Source organism: Macrobrachium nipponense, chromosome 10, assembly GCF_015104395.2.
Source record: "Macrobrachium nipponense isolate FS-2020 chromosome 10, ASM1510439v2, whole genome shotgun sequence".
In the NCBI taxonomy this organism is placed as follows: domain Eukaryota; kingdom Metazoa; phylum Arthropoda; class Malacostraca; order Decapoda; family Palaemonidae; genus Macrobrachium; species Macrobrachium nipponense.
Genome location: NC_087204.1, coordinates 34,167,454 through 34,182,453, shown reverse-complemented (window position 1 = coordinate 34,182,453; position 15,000 = coordinate 34,167,454).

The following is a 15,000-nucleotide window of genomic DNA, read 5'->3' as shown; positions in this document are numbered from 1 at the left end:
ACCTCAACTGTTTCTTCTCTCCTCTGTTCACATTCTATGCTAACAACGTAAAGGACAACCGTCTATCTTCGGGTTGTCAAAAAAAAGAAAGAAAAAAAAAATTAGCGGAAGTTTTTTCGGCGCAATCAAATTTTCTGCACAGCGCATAATGCTGTATGAAATGCTCAGCCCATGGCCATAAAACTCTCAGCCGCGGCCTATGAAACTTTCAGGCACTGTCCGGTGGAGACCTGTGCTTTTGATACCTATAGCGGTACCCGACGCAAGAATATGGCTACTTTAACCTCAAATAAAATAGAAAATACCAAGGCTAGAAGGCTGAAATTTTGCATGTTTGACGATTGGAGAGTGGATGATCAACATACCAAGTTGCAGTCTTCTGGCCTTAGTAGTTCAAGATCTGTGGGTGGACAGACGAACAGCCATCTCGAGAGTTTTCTTTTATAGAAAACGGAAACTAATGGAGAGAAGAGAACGTTGAGGTTTGTTTGGACGTTGCAGTCCCTCGCCCGATGAAGATTTCCCTCACATGAACATTGCACTACAGCATTCAGTCGTACTCAATCTCAGGACTAGATCTATGTATTCGGAGAAAAGGAACTTGAAGCCATTTATTTCGCTCAGTGGGACTCCAGGGAAAGCTCTTAACCCCTTTCGTGTGCCCAGGATTACCCTTATGGCTTTATGGCTACTGGGGAAAGGAATTAGACCCTTTTTGCTCTTAAAGCCCATCACACACTTTCGGCTCCAATACATTGGTTCAGGAAGAAGGCCACTGGACAATTTTTTTCCCCAAAATAAATCTCGTACTTTAGGTATCAGCCTAGAAGCTTTCTTTTCCGTGAGTTTGCTTACGTTCACAGAAATAGCATTGTGGAAATAGGGACATGGTAATCAAACGTATTCTTCTCTTGTAGCCCTCGTAGCTACGGAGTAAGGACTGAGATATCTTTCCTTATCCCTAGTGGTCATTATACGTTCAGCACTCACTTCTCATAGTCCGGCATTGAACCATTAGCTCCAGAAAGTAGGAAATTGGGTCATTTTACTTCCCAAGGAACCCCTTTCCGCTAAGATCTCAGTACCTTTAAAATGTAAACAATTGAACCTATTTGCTTCTTAAGGAACCGATATACTTTTTCCACCAACCAATTGGCTCTAAAATGTAATTAATTAAACAAATTTGTTCTCAAGGAAACTTTAAACCTTTGCTATGAGCTATAAAGATCCCTTATACTTTCACCGACAACCCATCAGCTCTAAAATGTGGTAAATTAAACCAGCATTTTTTCCAATGAATTCTTGTTCTTTTAGCATCAACTCATTAGCGCCAATAATGCAGTCAATCAAACCAATTATTTTCCTAAGGAACCCTTATACATTAGACATCAAACCAATACTCGAAAATGCTGTCAGTTAAACCAATTCCTTTCCTTAGGAACCCTTATACACAAGACATTAAACCAATAGCTCGAAAATGCGGTCAGTTCAACCAATTGCTTTTCTCAGGAACCCTTATACATTAGGCGTCGATCTTGTAACTAAAAAGTAGTCAATTAAACCAATTTGTTACCCTAGGAAAATCCTTTTAAAATGGCATCAAACTAGTGACTAAAAATGTAGTTAATTAAACCAATTATTTTGCTTGGGAACCCTTACATTATCACTATCAACCCATATGTTCAAAATCTAGCAAATTAAACCAATTCTTTTCTTGATGAACCCTTATACTTTAGGTGTCACCCTCGTAGCTCTAAAATGTAGTAAATCAAATCAATTCTGACCCTTGGGAACCCATTAGCTCCAAAAGAGTAGTTGATTAAACTAATTATTTTCTTAAGAATCCCCCTTATGCATTAGACATCAATAAAATAGCTTCAAACTATAGCCAATCAAACCGATTCTTTACCTAAGGAACCCTTATATTTTTATTCATCAACCCTGAACGCTGCGGGGAATGCAAATTTAACCCTTACGTTCTCCCCCGGCCCCTCGCTACCCTTTCCTTGTCTGTAACCCTTCCTTAACCTCCCCCCACCCCACCATCCTAACCCCCCTCAACCCAGCCTCCACTTCCTTACCCTTCATTCCCGGTCACCACTCTTTCGCCATTGTCAAATCAGAGAGCGTGGCTGACGGCACGTGCGTGGTCATCTGCATAACAATGGTCGTTGATGACTAACCACCTAGAGTGGCTTACCCCGGTGCCTTGGCTAGTGTTCTCAATTAATTTTAGGCTGTGGAACGTCAGCCCCAAAGAATAAAAATAGTCGTGAAAGAGTAAGTAAATCAACTGAACAGTCTTAAGTCTGTGTGGTACCACTTGATAACCACTGCTAAACAAATATTCAATTATAAAAAATGAATGAGTAAACTGGACTGACACAAGTCAGTTTGTTACCATCTGATAATCACTGTAACAAACAGATAATTATTTTAAAAATAAATGAATAAATTGGGCTGACACAAGTCAATCTGGTACCACCTGAGAACCACTGTCAAATCTAACGGAATCGGAGATCTTTGCGTATCTAAGACAGGACTTTACACTGAACATTAATGAATCAGATCCTCACTCTGTTGTAACTGCAATAGTCCATCGTTTCTGAGTAACCATTTGTATACTTGGTTCAAACTGGTATTTCTCATTAATTGCAGTCATCACCTACAAAGACCCCACACGATCATTCAAATGGCACGCGATGCAAAACATGAATGAAAAGCAAAACAATGCTCTCTGTTCAGCAGGAAATTGTCTTACCATAATCGCCGTAGCTCTGCCTGAACCAGACTAGTTTATATGTATGTCGCTTTATACTAAATATATTTTTAGTTTCGCATATGATAAGACATATCCACTTGATTCAAAATGTGTAAAAGGTAAATATCCACTCGACTGAAAATATGTAAAATGTAAATATCCACTTGATCAAAAATGTGCAAAAGGTAAATACCAACTTCAATCAAAATGTGTAAAAGGTAAATATCCACTTGATCTAAAATGCGTAAATGGTAAATAACCACTTGAATTAAATTTATAAAAGGTAAATATCCACTTGATCGAAAATGTGTAAAAGGTAAATACCAACTTGAATCAAAATGTGTGAAAGGTAAATATCCACTTGATTCAAAGGATGTAAAAGGTAAATATCCACTTGATTCAAAGGATGTAAAAGGTAAATATCCACTCGATCCAAAATGCGTAAACGGTAAATAACCACTTCATTTAAAATATATAAAAGGTAAATATCCACTTGATCGAAATTGTGTAAAAGGTAAATATCCACTTGATTCAAAATGTGTAAAAGGTAAATATCCACTTGATTCAAAATGTAAAAAGGTAAATATCCACTTGATCGAAAATGTGCAAAAGGTAAATATCCACTCGATTCAAAATGTGTAAAAGGCAAACAGGAATTTGAATAAACTTACAAAAGTCTACACTTCACGACTGGTTAGATTTTTCAATATAACTCATGAAGATATGACAATTCAGATTCATTCATATTCTTTAACGCAGATACCCCATCTGAAATTACCAAAATATTCATGTATTAGAAATGATTCAATGTAAATCTCAGTAAAGTTCCTACGTCTGTTGAAAAAAAACTTTTTTACAAGTAAAATCGATAGATAGTCTATATTAACATTGGTATATAGAGCCTAAATGCTTAATATCATGTTTTATTTCAACATTGAAAATGCTAAAATATTCAAACATTAAAAGTTATTCAACAGAAATCCCAGTAAGATTACTATGGGAAAAAATTGATACTCTACATTAACACTGTTACACTGTACCTAATTCCTCAGTCTTTTATTCCATTTCAATAAGCCGAGGGTGATAAACACATACTTAGTAGCTTGTGCTTAATAAAGAAATTTTCCTACCACAACAAAAATAGATTTCACATCATTACGTTACAAATCGCTCCTCTATATCATCGTTATAGATGTATGCTGATCTGAGAATTTATTCCAATGCTCGCCTCAAGTAAGTCAGGAAGAGAGCAGTGCAAATGAAGGCATCGCTGACCCTTCATCCAGAACGGGAATTAATTTGTAATGCATTTCCTGTTGCATAAACTATTCCTTCGCTGCTAACAGAGTTTGCTGATATCCAGATTCGATTAATTTATAATACTCGATTTTTTCCAAACCTTTACCTACAACTGGAATGTTCAAAGTTTTGATTCTTATTTGCAGTAGACGATGAAATGTTTTAATATGAATATGAAAATATACAAATGCAATGTTCATGAATATGAAAAACTTATATTAGCGGGAAAATTCATTATTGTTTTTACACACACACACACACACACACACACACACACACACACACACACACACACACATATATATTAATATATATATATATATATATATATATATATATATATTATATATATATATATATATATATAAACTTGATCACGAAGTATATAAAACGTGATGCTATGTATAAATAAAGGTTTATATATATATATATATATATATATATATTATATATATATAGATATATATATATATATATATATATATATATATATATATATATATATATATATACTATATATATATATATATATATATATATGATATATATATATATATATATATATATATATATATATATATATATATATATATATATATATATATATATATATATATATATATATATATATATATATACATACGTATATACATACCTACACACACACACGCACACACCCACACACACTATTAGATGCGTGTGTGTATCTTCCTAAATAAGTATTTTTCTTCTCCAGGATCATAAAACTCAGAAAGCATTAGTCCGGAAAAGCGTGGCTTTATGGCCTACGCCTCATTAACCCAAACCTTTTTGATTAATGATAACTTACAGTGAGAGAGAGAGAGAGAGAGAGAGAGAGAGAGAGATTCCAAAGGTATTATTCAAAGGAAAGACGTTTAATTTTCCTTCTCTCTTGGGTATTTTGGGTTTAATTGTCTACAAGAAAAGTGTAAGAAGAGGAAAGTGTGTTTTTCCCTTCTCTTAATAATAAGTGATGTTACTAAAGGGATTCAACAGCAGAGTTGTATTACAATCCCAGTAACAATGGAGCCCTCAGGGGAAACCCTATGGACAGTTAAAACGTAATTCATCTCTCTCTCTGTCTCTGTCTCTCTATTCTCCTCATCTCTCTCCCCTCTCTTCTCTCTCTCTTTCCGTTTCGCTCCCTCTCTCGCTCTCCTCCTCCTGCTCCTCCTCCCCATCTCTCTCTCTCTCTCTCTCTCTCTCTCTCTCTCTCTCTCGCTTCACACAGGGAAAACCATATACGGAGAAACAAGGCATCAGTTTGCTGTTTGTGTACACACACACACGTACACACACACACCCATACACTCACACACACATACATATAGATATATATATATATATATATATATATATATAATATATATACACACATACATACTATATTCCTCTCTCTCTCTCTCTCTCTCTCTCTCTCTCTCTCTCTCTCTCTCGCGGACGAATCTTTTGTACGGAACGTAAAGATTCTAATTGCATGCGGGTGGAATTCTGTCGTCCTCAGTTAATATAAATTTACTCACTTGAGATTCGTCCATAAGCCCTTAATTAATTTGAAGCTACAAATAGTCCACTTTTGCAAAGATGGGTTATTTTAGTCTTATGTTTATTTGTCTCGTTTATCTCGTCTTGTCATTATTGCTGTTAATTTGATTTTAGTGGTAAATTTGTTTTTAGAGATAATTTTGTTAAAAATAGAAATGCGACGTAATGTCAGATTTTACATGGAAATAATTTGATTCGATGAATTTCGATTTAGCAATAGAAAAAGCCTATTATCATAGATTTGAAATATCTCCCAAAGTCAGTGTTGGTACCCACGTCAGAAAAAAAGCCCAATTCTGGAATATGTGGTCTAATTTTTACGTTGAAATAATCTGTTTAGATCAATTAAGTCTTATTAATAGAAAAAAAATGGTCAGACTAACTTCATCAATTATCTCGGATCTGTGATCTATAAATTAATAGCAAATTGTATATGGGTCGGTCATTTTCAATATATTCTGAATGTTTATAGTGAAATAATCTGATTACATCAATACTCATTGATGAAAGTACAGATTTGGAATACCTCATGTAAACCTCTGTTTAGGATATGGCCCAGGATTGTGGTCTAACAATCAATGGCAAATTATACATGAAGTTACTTTATATATTGTAAGTGGAAACTCAAAAGCTCAAGCGAAGTTGCAATGCATTACTATCATGAAACGATTCTCCATTTATATTTTAATAATTCATCCATATTTATGTATCTATTTATTAATTAAGTAATTTATATTCTTTCCCAATATCTGATTTCTTCCTGTAAACTTCTGTTGCGCGTTTTCAACACCATATTCTTCGGAAGCTTGAATTTCAAGTCAATAGCCCCTGTGGGCTTGCCCAAATGAATGGCGTTTATCTTTTGAATAATAATAATAATAATAATAATAATAATAATAATAATAATAATAATAATAATAATGATGATGATAACAAGGACTGAAGGGATAAAGCTACAAGATGGAGGCAACATCAAACACATAGATGAGACGGGATACAAATACTTGGGAATAGTGGAAGGAGGGGATATAAAACACCAAGAGATGAAGGACACGATCAGAAAAGAATATATGCAGAAACTCAAGGCGATAAAAGCCATAAACACATGGGCAGTGCCAGTAATCAGATACAGCGAGAGGAGTAGTGGAATGGATGAAGGTTGAACTACGCAGCATAGACCAGAAAACTAGGAAACATATAACAATACACAAGGCACTACACCCAAGAGCAAATACGGACAGACTATACATAACACGAAAGGAAGGAGGGAGGGGACTACTAAGCATAGAGGACTGCGTCAACATCGAGAACAGAGCACTGGGGGCAACATTTGAAAACCAGTGAAGACAAGTGGCTCAAGAGTGCATAGGAAGAAGTACTGATAAAAGTAGACGAAGACCCACAAATATACAGAGACAGGAGAAAGACAAACAGAACAGAGGACTGACACATCGAACCAATGCACGGACAATACATGAGACAGACTAAAGAACTAGCCAGCGATGACACAGAGGGGGGAGCTCAAGAAGGAAACTGAAGGAATGATAACAGCGGCACAAGATGAGGCCCTAAGAACCAGATATGTTCAAAGAACGATAGATGGAAATAACATCTCTCCCATATGTAGGAAGTGCAATACGAAAAATGAAACCATAAAGCACATAGCAAGCGAATGTCCGGCACTTGCACAGAACCAGTACAAAAAGAGACATGATTCAGTAGCAAAAGCCCTCCACTGGAGCCTGTGCAAGAAACATCAGCTACCTTGCAGTAATAAGTGGTACAAGCACCAACCTGAAGGACTAATAGAAAATGATCAGACAAAGATCCTCTGGGACTATGGTATCAGAACAGATAGCGTGATACGTGCTAAGAGACCAGCCGTGACGTTGATTGACAAAATTAAGAAGAAAATATCACTCATTGATGTCGCAATACCATTGGACAACAGAGTTGAAGAGAAAGAGAGGGAAAAAAAATGGATAAGTATCAAGACCTGAAAATAGAAATAAGAAGGATATGGGATATGCCAGTGGAAATTGTATCCATAATTATAGGAACACTAGGAACGATCCCAAGATCCCTGAAAAGGAATCTAGAAAAACCAGAGGCTGAAGTAGCTCCAGGACTCATGCAGAAGAGTGTGATCCTAGAAACGGCACACATAGTAAGAAAAGTGATGGACTCCTAAGGAGGCAGGATGCAACCCGGAACCCCACACTATAAATACCACCCAGTCGAATTGGAGGACTGTGATAGACAAAAAAAAAATAATAAATAAATATTTATCATTTCACATTTCTATTAACTTCTGTAACTTCTTCAATGAACACTAAATTCTATGGAAGCTTGAATTTCAAATCAATGGTCGCTGTGGTGGACTTGTTTCATATGAATACGGGTTCATCTTCTGAAAAATAATAATAATAATAATAATAATAATAATAATAATAATAATAATAATAATAATAATAATAATAATATAACCTCGATTAAGCTGTGAAGGAAATAGTGTTCCAAATCTTTCTCCTGAGTCAACTTTTAAAGCTGAAACATTCTGAACTAGAGACCCATTTTTTCTTAATGGTGTTCCTGGGACCAATTCTGGCCGAAAAAAAAACTGGTCCCTTCGCGTGTTGTCCCCTTTCGTTCAACTGTCTGTTTCACCCACTGCGGAAGTCTGGGCGTTATGGATGGGAATGAATCCCCCTACATGAAAAAGAAGGGGTTGATAATTACGGTACGAATTACGCGGTGTCTTAATTACCTCAGATTTCCAACCCCTCTATAGATTGGGATGTAGGAATTTCTGTCCTGGTTTCAATTAGAGTTCGAGTTTATATATGTTTCTTTTGTATATGTATATATATATATAATATATATTATATAATATATATATATATATATTATATATATTATATACTATATATATATATATATATATATATATATATAATATATATATCTATATATATATATATATATATTATATATATATATATACACACACACACACGCACACACCACACACACACACACACACACATATATATATATATATGATATATATATATATATATATATATATATATATATATATACATATATATAGGAAAATGTTCTGACCTTCTCATTTGCAATAAGACACTCAGAAATTACGCAACATGAGCATGTTTCAACATATCAATTAATCATATATAAAGTATACGTTTTGTTCAATACTTAATTAGGTAGCAGAGAGAGAGAGAGAGAGAGAGAGACTTAACATCTAGAACAAGAATTCCTCCACTAAGAGGAACAGCAATGTCTTAACAATTTTATAAATTTAACTTTTAGACAAAACGTTTAAGAATAAAACGATTAACGAATTGACATATAAAAAAAGCTAACGAATAGATATAAAAAGAATGTTAACGAATCTCGTTTATCAATGTTATATTCAGCATTAGACTCTGAAGCTTAATTAGTCTTGGATACTATCTTTTGTAAAAATTAAATGAAGGAAAGGCGTCGAGAGTTAACATATGAAAGAGCCATATATTTAAATAAGCAAATTATATTATTATTATTATTATCATTATTATTATTATTATTATTTATTTTATTTTATTTTATTTTTTTTTTTTTTGCTCTATCACAGTCCTCCAATTCGACTGGGGTGGTATTTATAGTGGGGGTGGGGTTCCGGGTTGCATCCTGCCTCCTAGGAGTCCATCACTTTTCTTACTATGTGTGCCGTTTCTAGGAATCACCACTCTTCTGCATGAAGACCTGGAGCTACTTCAAGCCTCTAGGTTCTTTTTCTAGATTCCATTGTTCAGGGATCTTGGGATCGTGCCTAGTGATCCTATGATTATGGGGTACGATTTCCAACTGGCATATCCCATCTCCTTCTTATTTCTATTTTCAGGTATTGATACTTATCAATCTTTTCTCTCTCTTCCTCTTCTACTTGGTGTCCCATGGTATTGCGACATCAATAAGTGATACTTTCTTCTTGATTTTGTCTATCAACGTCACGTCTGGTGCCTCGGGACGTATCACCCCATCTGTTCTGATAACATATTCACAGAGGATCTTTGCTTGGTCGTTTTCTATCACTCATTTATGTTGGTGTTCGTACCACTGAGTACTGCAAGGTAGCTGGTGTGTCTCTCTTGCACTGGCTCAGTAGGGGGCTTTTGCTACTGAATCGTGCCTCTTTTTGTGCTGGTTTTCATATTACATTGACTGATATGGGTGGATGTTATTTCTATCTATAGTTCTTTTGACATATCTGGTTCTTGAGGCCTGATCTTGTGCCGCAGTTAGCATTCCCTCTGTTTTCTTTCCTTCTTGATTTCTCCCCTCTGTAGCTATTGCCATGTTTCATCGTTGGCCAGTTCTTTAGTCTGTCTCATGTACTGTCCGAGCTTTGGTTTGTTGTGCCATTCCTCTGTTCTGTTTGTAATTTTCTGCCTCTGTATATTTCTGGGTCTTCGTCTACTTTTATCAGTACTTCTTCCTATGCACTCCTTAGCCACTTGTCCTCACTGGTTTTCAGATATTGCCCCAGTGCTCCGCTCGACTCGATGTTGACGCAGTCCTCTATACTTAGTAGTCCCCTCCCTCCTTCCTTTCGTGTTATGTATAGTATGTCTGTATTTGCTCTTGGGTGTAGTGCTTTGTGTATTTTCTTGGGTTTCTAGTTTTCTGGTATATGCTGCGGAGTTCAGCCTTCGTCCACTCCACTACTGCGCTGTATCTGATAAACGCATAAGCAGTACCGGTAACTATTATTATTACTATTATTCAGAAGATGAAGCTTATTCATATGGAAAAAGCCCACAGGGACCATTGACTTGAAATTGAGTTAATTATTATTATTATTTCTATTATTCTGAAGATAATCCTGTTCATAAAGAACAACCCCATTACAGGGACAATTAGGGTAACAGTAAAAGTTATGGAAAATTAATGACCAAATTATTAAGTAGAAAAACATGTCATTAAATCATTAGAATACAAGGATAATTGTACAAGAAAAAAAGAAAGAGATCAGTTACTAAAAAAAAATAACTAAACAATAGTCAAACTTCTTCATTGATACTTAATTTAGTATTCAGCTGTTACTAAGCTGTTGCGAAAGGCAAACCTACTCAGTTCTCCAAATTATACAGAGATCTAATCGGCTCCACTTATGAGAAGCCAAAGAAACGATATTGTCGATAATGAGACCAATTTGCAAATGCACACTTAAGCATTCGAGTTATCTCGAGCGTAACAGATCTGTTCACTTTGAATTCCTCTTCTGACGCTCGTCCTTACGGTAAACTCCCGAGAGAGAGAGAGAGAGAGAGAGAGAGAGAGAGAGAGAGAGAGAGAGAGAGAGAGAGGTCTCCCAGCGCCCGGTAATTCAGACGTTAACACGAAAGCAATTCAAGTTCGACCTTTAAAGCAACTCTTTGGTGCTAAGGTCGATGTTAAGAAGGGCTCTGGAATATTGGTATGCGTTTAGCATCACCGAACTGGGAATTATTTGAATGTCTATTCTGTCTTATGTTAGTTAAGTTAGTTAGAAAGGTTTGGTGGGATTTTGTATAAATAGAGCTAAACGTTCTTAGATATTGAGTTATGGATGGACAAAGCAGACAAATAGACAAGATAATCAATGATACGATAGTGAAAAAAAATCGATAACTATTCTAGTATTACGATGGCTATTTTTTTTTTAGATTGTACGATATTCCATTTCCCGTTTTTATTGTTTATAGATTATTCTCAGGCATATTTAGTCCATCAAATTATCAAAGGATTAAATTACATTTAAGTTCTTACTTTCCAAAAGCTTACAAATTATAAAACATTAAAACATATTAATCTGTCCAATTATCACAGGAGTTACATTATATTTGATTTCGTATCTTTCAATAGTTTAAAAATAATATAACACAGTCGCACTTTAATTAGTCAAATTACCATAGGAATTAAATATTATTTAATTTCATATCTCTCAATAGTTTACAAATTGCTCTCAGACACTGCATCTATCAAATCATCATAGTGACAGAATTATATCTAATAATCATTTTTCGATGGCTTACAAATTGCACTAGTAAAAGCCAAAGGCATTTTATCTATAGAAAAACAACCTGAATATTCATCTCAATTTATATAAAGACATTAAACAATTTTATCCTTTATGCAAATATAACAAAAGAACTTTGAAGTTCATTAGCTTTCATTGAGAGAAATTTAAAATCGTCGTAATTTGTGAAGCCACCTGGAGCTCTTTCTCTATACGGGAATCGTTTTGTTACTTAGTCACGTTCCCGAGGACTGTTGTCAAGTCTGTGTTCAAAGAAAATGACTGTAGTTCGTTAGAATGATAAAGTTGCAATTTGTATACTGGGGGAAATAAATAAAGAATTGTGTTGTCCTACCAAAAGAATATTTTATCGTCAACTAAGGAAAAAATGTCTTTTGTTATTTAAAAAAAGTTGAGTAAAAAACCATTGACAAAGATGTAGACACAAATGCATATATATAATATATATATATATATATCTATATATATACTATATATATATATATATATATATATATATATATATACATGTATATATATATATATATATATATATATATATATATATATATATATATATATATATATATATATTATATATACACACAAATGCACACGCACACGCACATACACACACACCTACACACACACATATATGTATAAATATATATATATAATATATATATATATATATTATATATATATATATAATGTAGATATATATATGTTATTTTTGTATGCATGTATATATCTTTAGATAATGCTGACTGATTTACAAACTTGAGTGTAATTCCCATTACGCCTTGATAACCTTTACTAATGCTAAGTGACGCTTAAATAAGGAGGAATTCATCCAAAACAAAAGCTTTATTTCCCTAACTAAACGAAAGCAAAAAAAAAAAAAAAAAAAAAAAAAATTATAGCTGCCGATGACTCACGGGAGATGACTCAGGAAGGGTGAGTCATCTTGCATTCGATTATAACATATTCAGAGTCGAAATCCTAATGGAATCCCTGTCTCTCTTCTCTTCATCCATTCGCCCCTTTTTAAAGGGGTAAGGGGGGTGAAGAGAAAGGGTTGGATAAGGGGAGAAACTTCCTCTCTCTCTCTCTCTCTCTCTCTCTCTCTCTCTCTATCTCTCTCTCTCTCTCTGTATGGCAGCCCTTTGGATCCATACAATTGCAAATGTCTGCTGCCTTTGATGCAATGAATCATTTAAATCCATTATTCGATGCAGCTTCTGTTCAGATTGGAAATGAATCATTTGGGGGATGAATCACGTATTGGATGACTCGTCTAAATTAGATTTATTTGGGTGAATTTGCTAAGTTGCAATGCATCACCGCCCTAAAGCGATTCTCATTTCATTCTATAAATGAATTGTATTTTCATCTGTTTATGTTTTGTTGTTAATTTGTTTGTTCTCTTCTAATAACTGAACTCTTCTTTCTGCATTTCTTATTATCATCTGTTGCTTCTTTCAAATGAACGCCATATTCTTTGGAAGTTTCAATTTCAAGTCAGTGGCCTCTGTGGGTTTGTTCCACATGAACTGAGTTCATCATCTGAATAATAATAATAATAATAATAATAATAATAATAATAATAATAATAATAATAATAATAATAATAATAATTTTTTCAATCGTGAATGATTGTGAATGAATAAATGGGTTTGATGAATGGTGAGAAAGTCTGTAATAAAGTAAAATTTCTTCATTTTTAAAAATCCTGGAGGTTTGATTGTGTATATATATTATATATATATATATATATATATATATATATATATATATATATATATATATATATATATATATATATATATAGATATATATATATATATTATATATATATATATATATATATATATATATATATATATATATATATATATATACGCGCTCGCTCGTTTATATGTATTTATCTGATTTCACGTTTACATTTACTTCCGTCCAGCAGGCATAAGCGTAAATGAACGCGCCCGAATGGCACAGGAGGTAACATTTCAACATTTCCCCTCGTGTTCCCTCCCCTCCCCTACCCTCCCCACCCGCAGTTAGCTGCAACTGATAAGCAATATTTACTGAACAGCAAAGATTCGACCCCGAGCCTTATCTCCCAGAGCGAGGCGACTACAAACTCTGCGAGTTATGCACAAACTGAATAAATAATAAATGGCGTTGGAGGCAAGATTTCATACAGAAGCGAATGTGCGTTTAGTTACTTTCCATTCACTTGGCGAATGAATACTTAATACAGAATTGATATTGTGGCGGAATCTTGTTAAGAATTTTGTTACATCATCATGATATTTGTTAGATATGCAAAGTTAACTAAAATCATTCGTATGGTAGAGAGCGTACGCTCACTGACTTTTAATTCATTTGACGAATGAATACTCACTGTTGGTATCATTAGCAAGGTTTACAGAATTGAGATTGTGACAAGATTTTCACATCGCTATGATATTCATGTTAGATATGCAAAGTTAATTAAAACCATTCGCGAAAGAGGTAGAAGCAAAGTTAGCCTAGGATGAGCCTTGTCATGTGAATTTCCTTTTGGTGGCTTGTCACAGGGAAATCTAAGGTCAGTTATTTGGCCTTTTCATATATTTATGACGGAAAAATTGGCCTGAGATAGCGAACACTACTTAGACTATTTGTATGCTGACAAATTTATAAGTTCTGTCACTTAACAGACTTTATACCACGTTGTTTACATTTACTAATACAAAATCAATAAGGATATACTATGCTGTTTGCGTTTACTAATACAAAATCAATGAGGATGGTTTCCTTACGTTTACTAATACAGTCAATAAAGACGGTTTCCTTCATACATGAAAAATTGAGCATTGACTTCCAATTAGGAGGTACCATAAGAATGACCGCTAATTAATCCTTCGAAATCTCTTTCCCAAACAAGATATAGAAAAATGAGTTGCGTAAATTACATCATTCAAACCTTTAATGCTCTTCGCAATCTGTCCCCTCGATTATCGATGGGTTCTCAATTACAACGAAGCCTTAGAGATTACGAGAGAATATCCATTTTCAGTTTTCTACAAAAGAAAACTATATTGCCAGTTTTGTCCGTCCGTCCGTCCGAACTTTTTCTGTCCGCCCTCAGATCTATAAAACTATTGAGGCTAGAGGATTGCAAATTGTCATGTTGATCATCCACCCTCCAATCATCAAACGTACCAAATTGCAACCTTCTAGCTGAGTAGTCTTTATTTCATTTAATGGGAAAGTTAGCCATGGACCGTGCATCTGGCAGCGGTTTTCGGAGGGGAGGGAC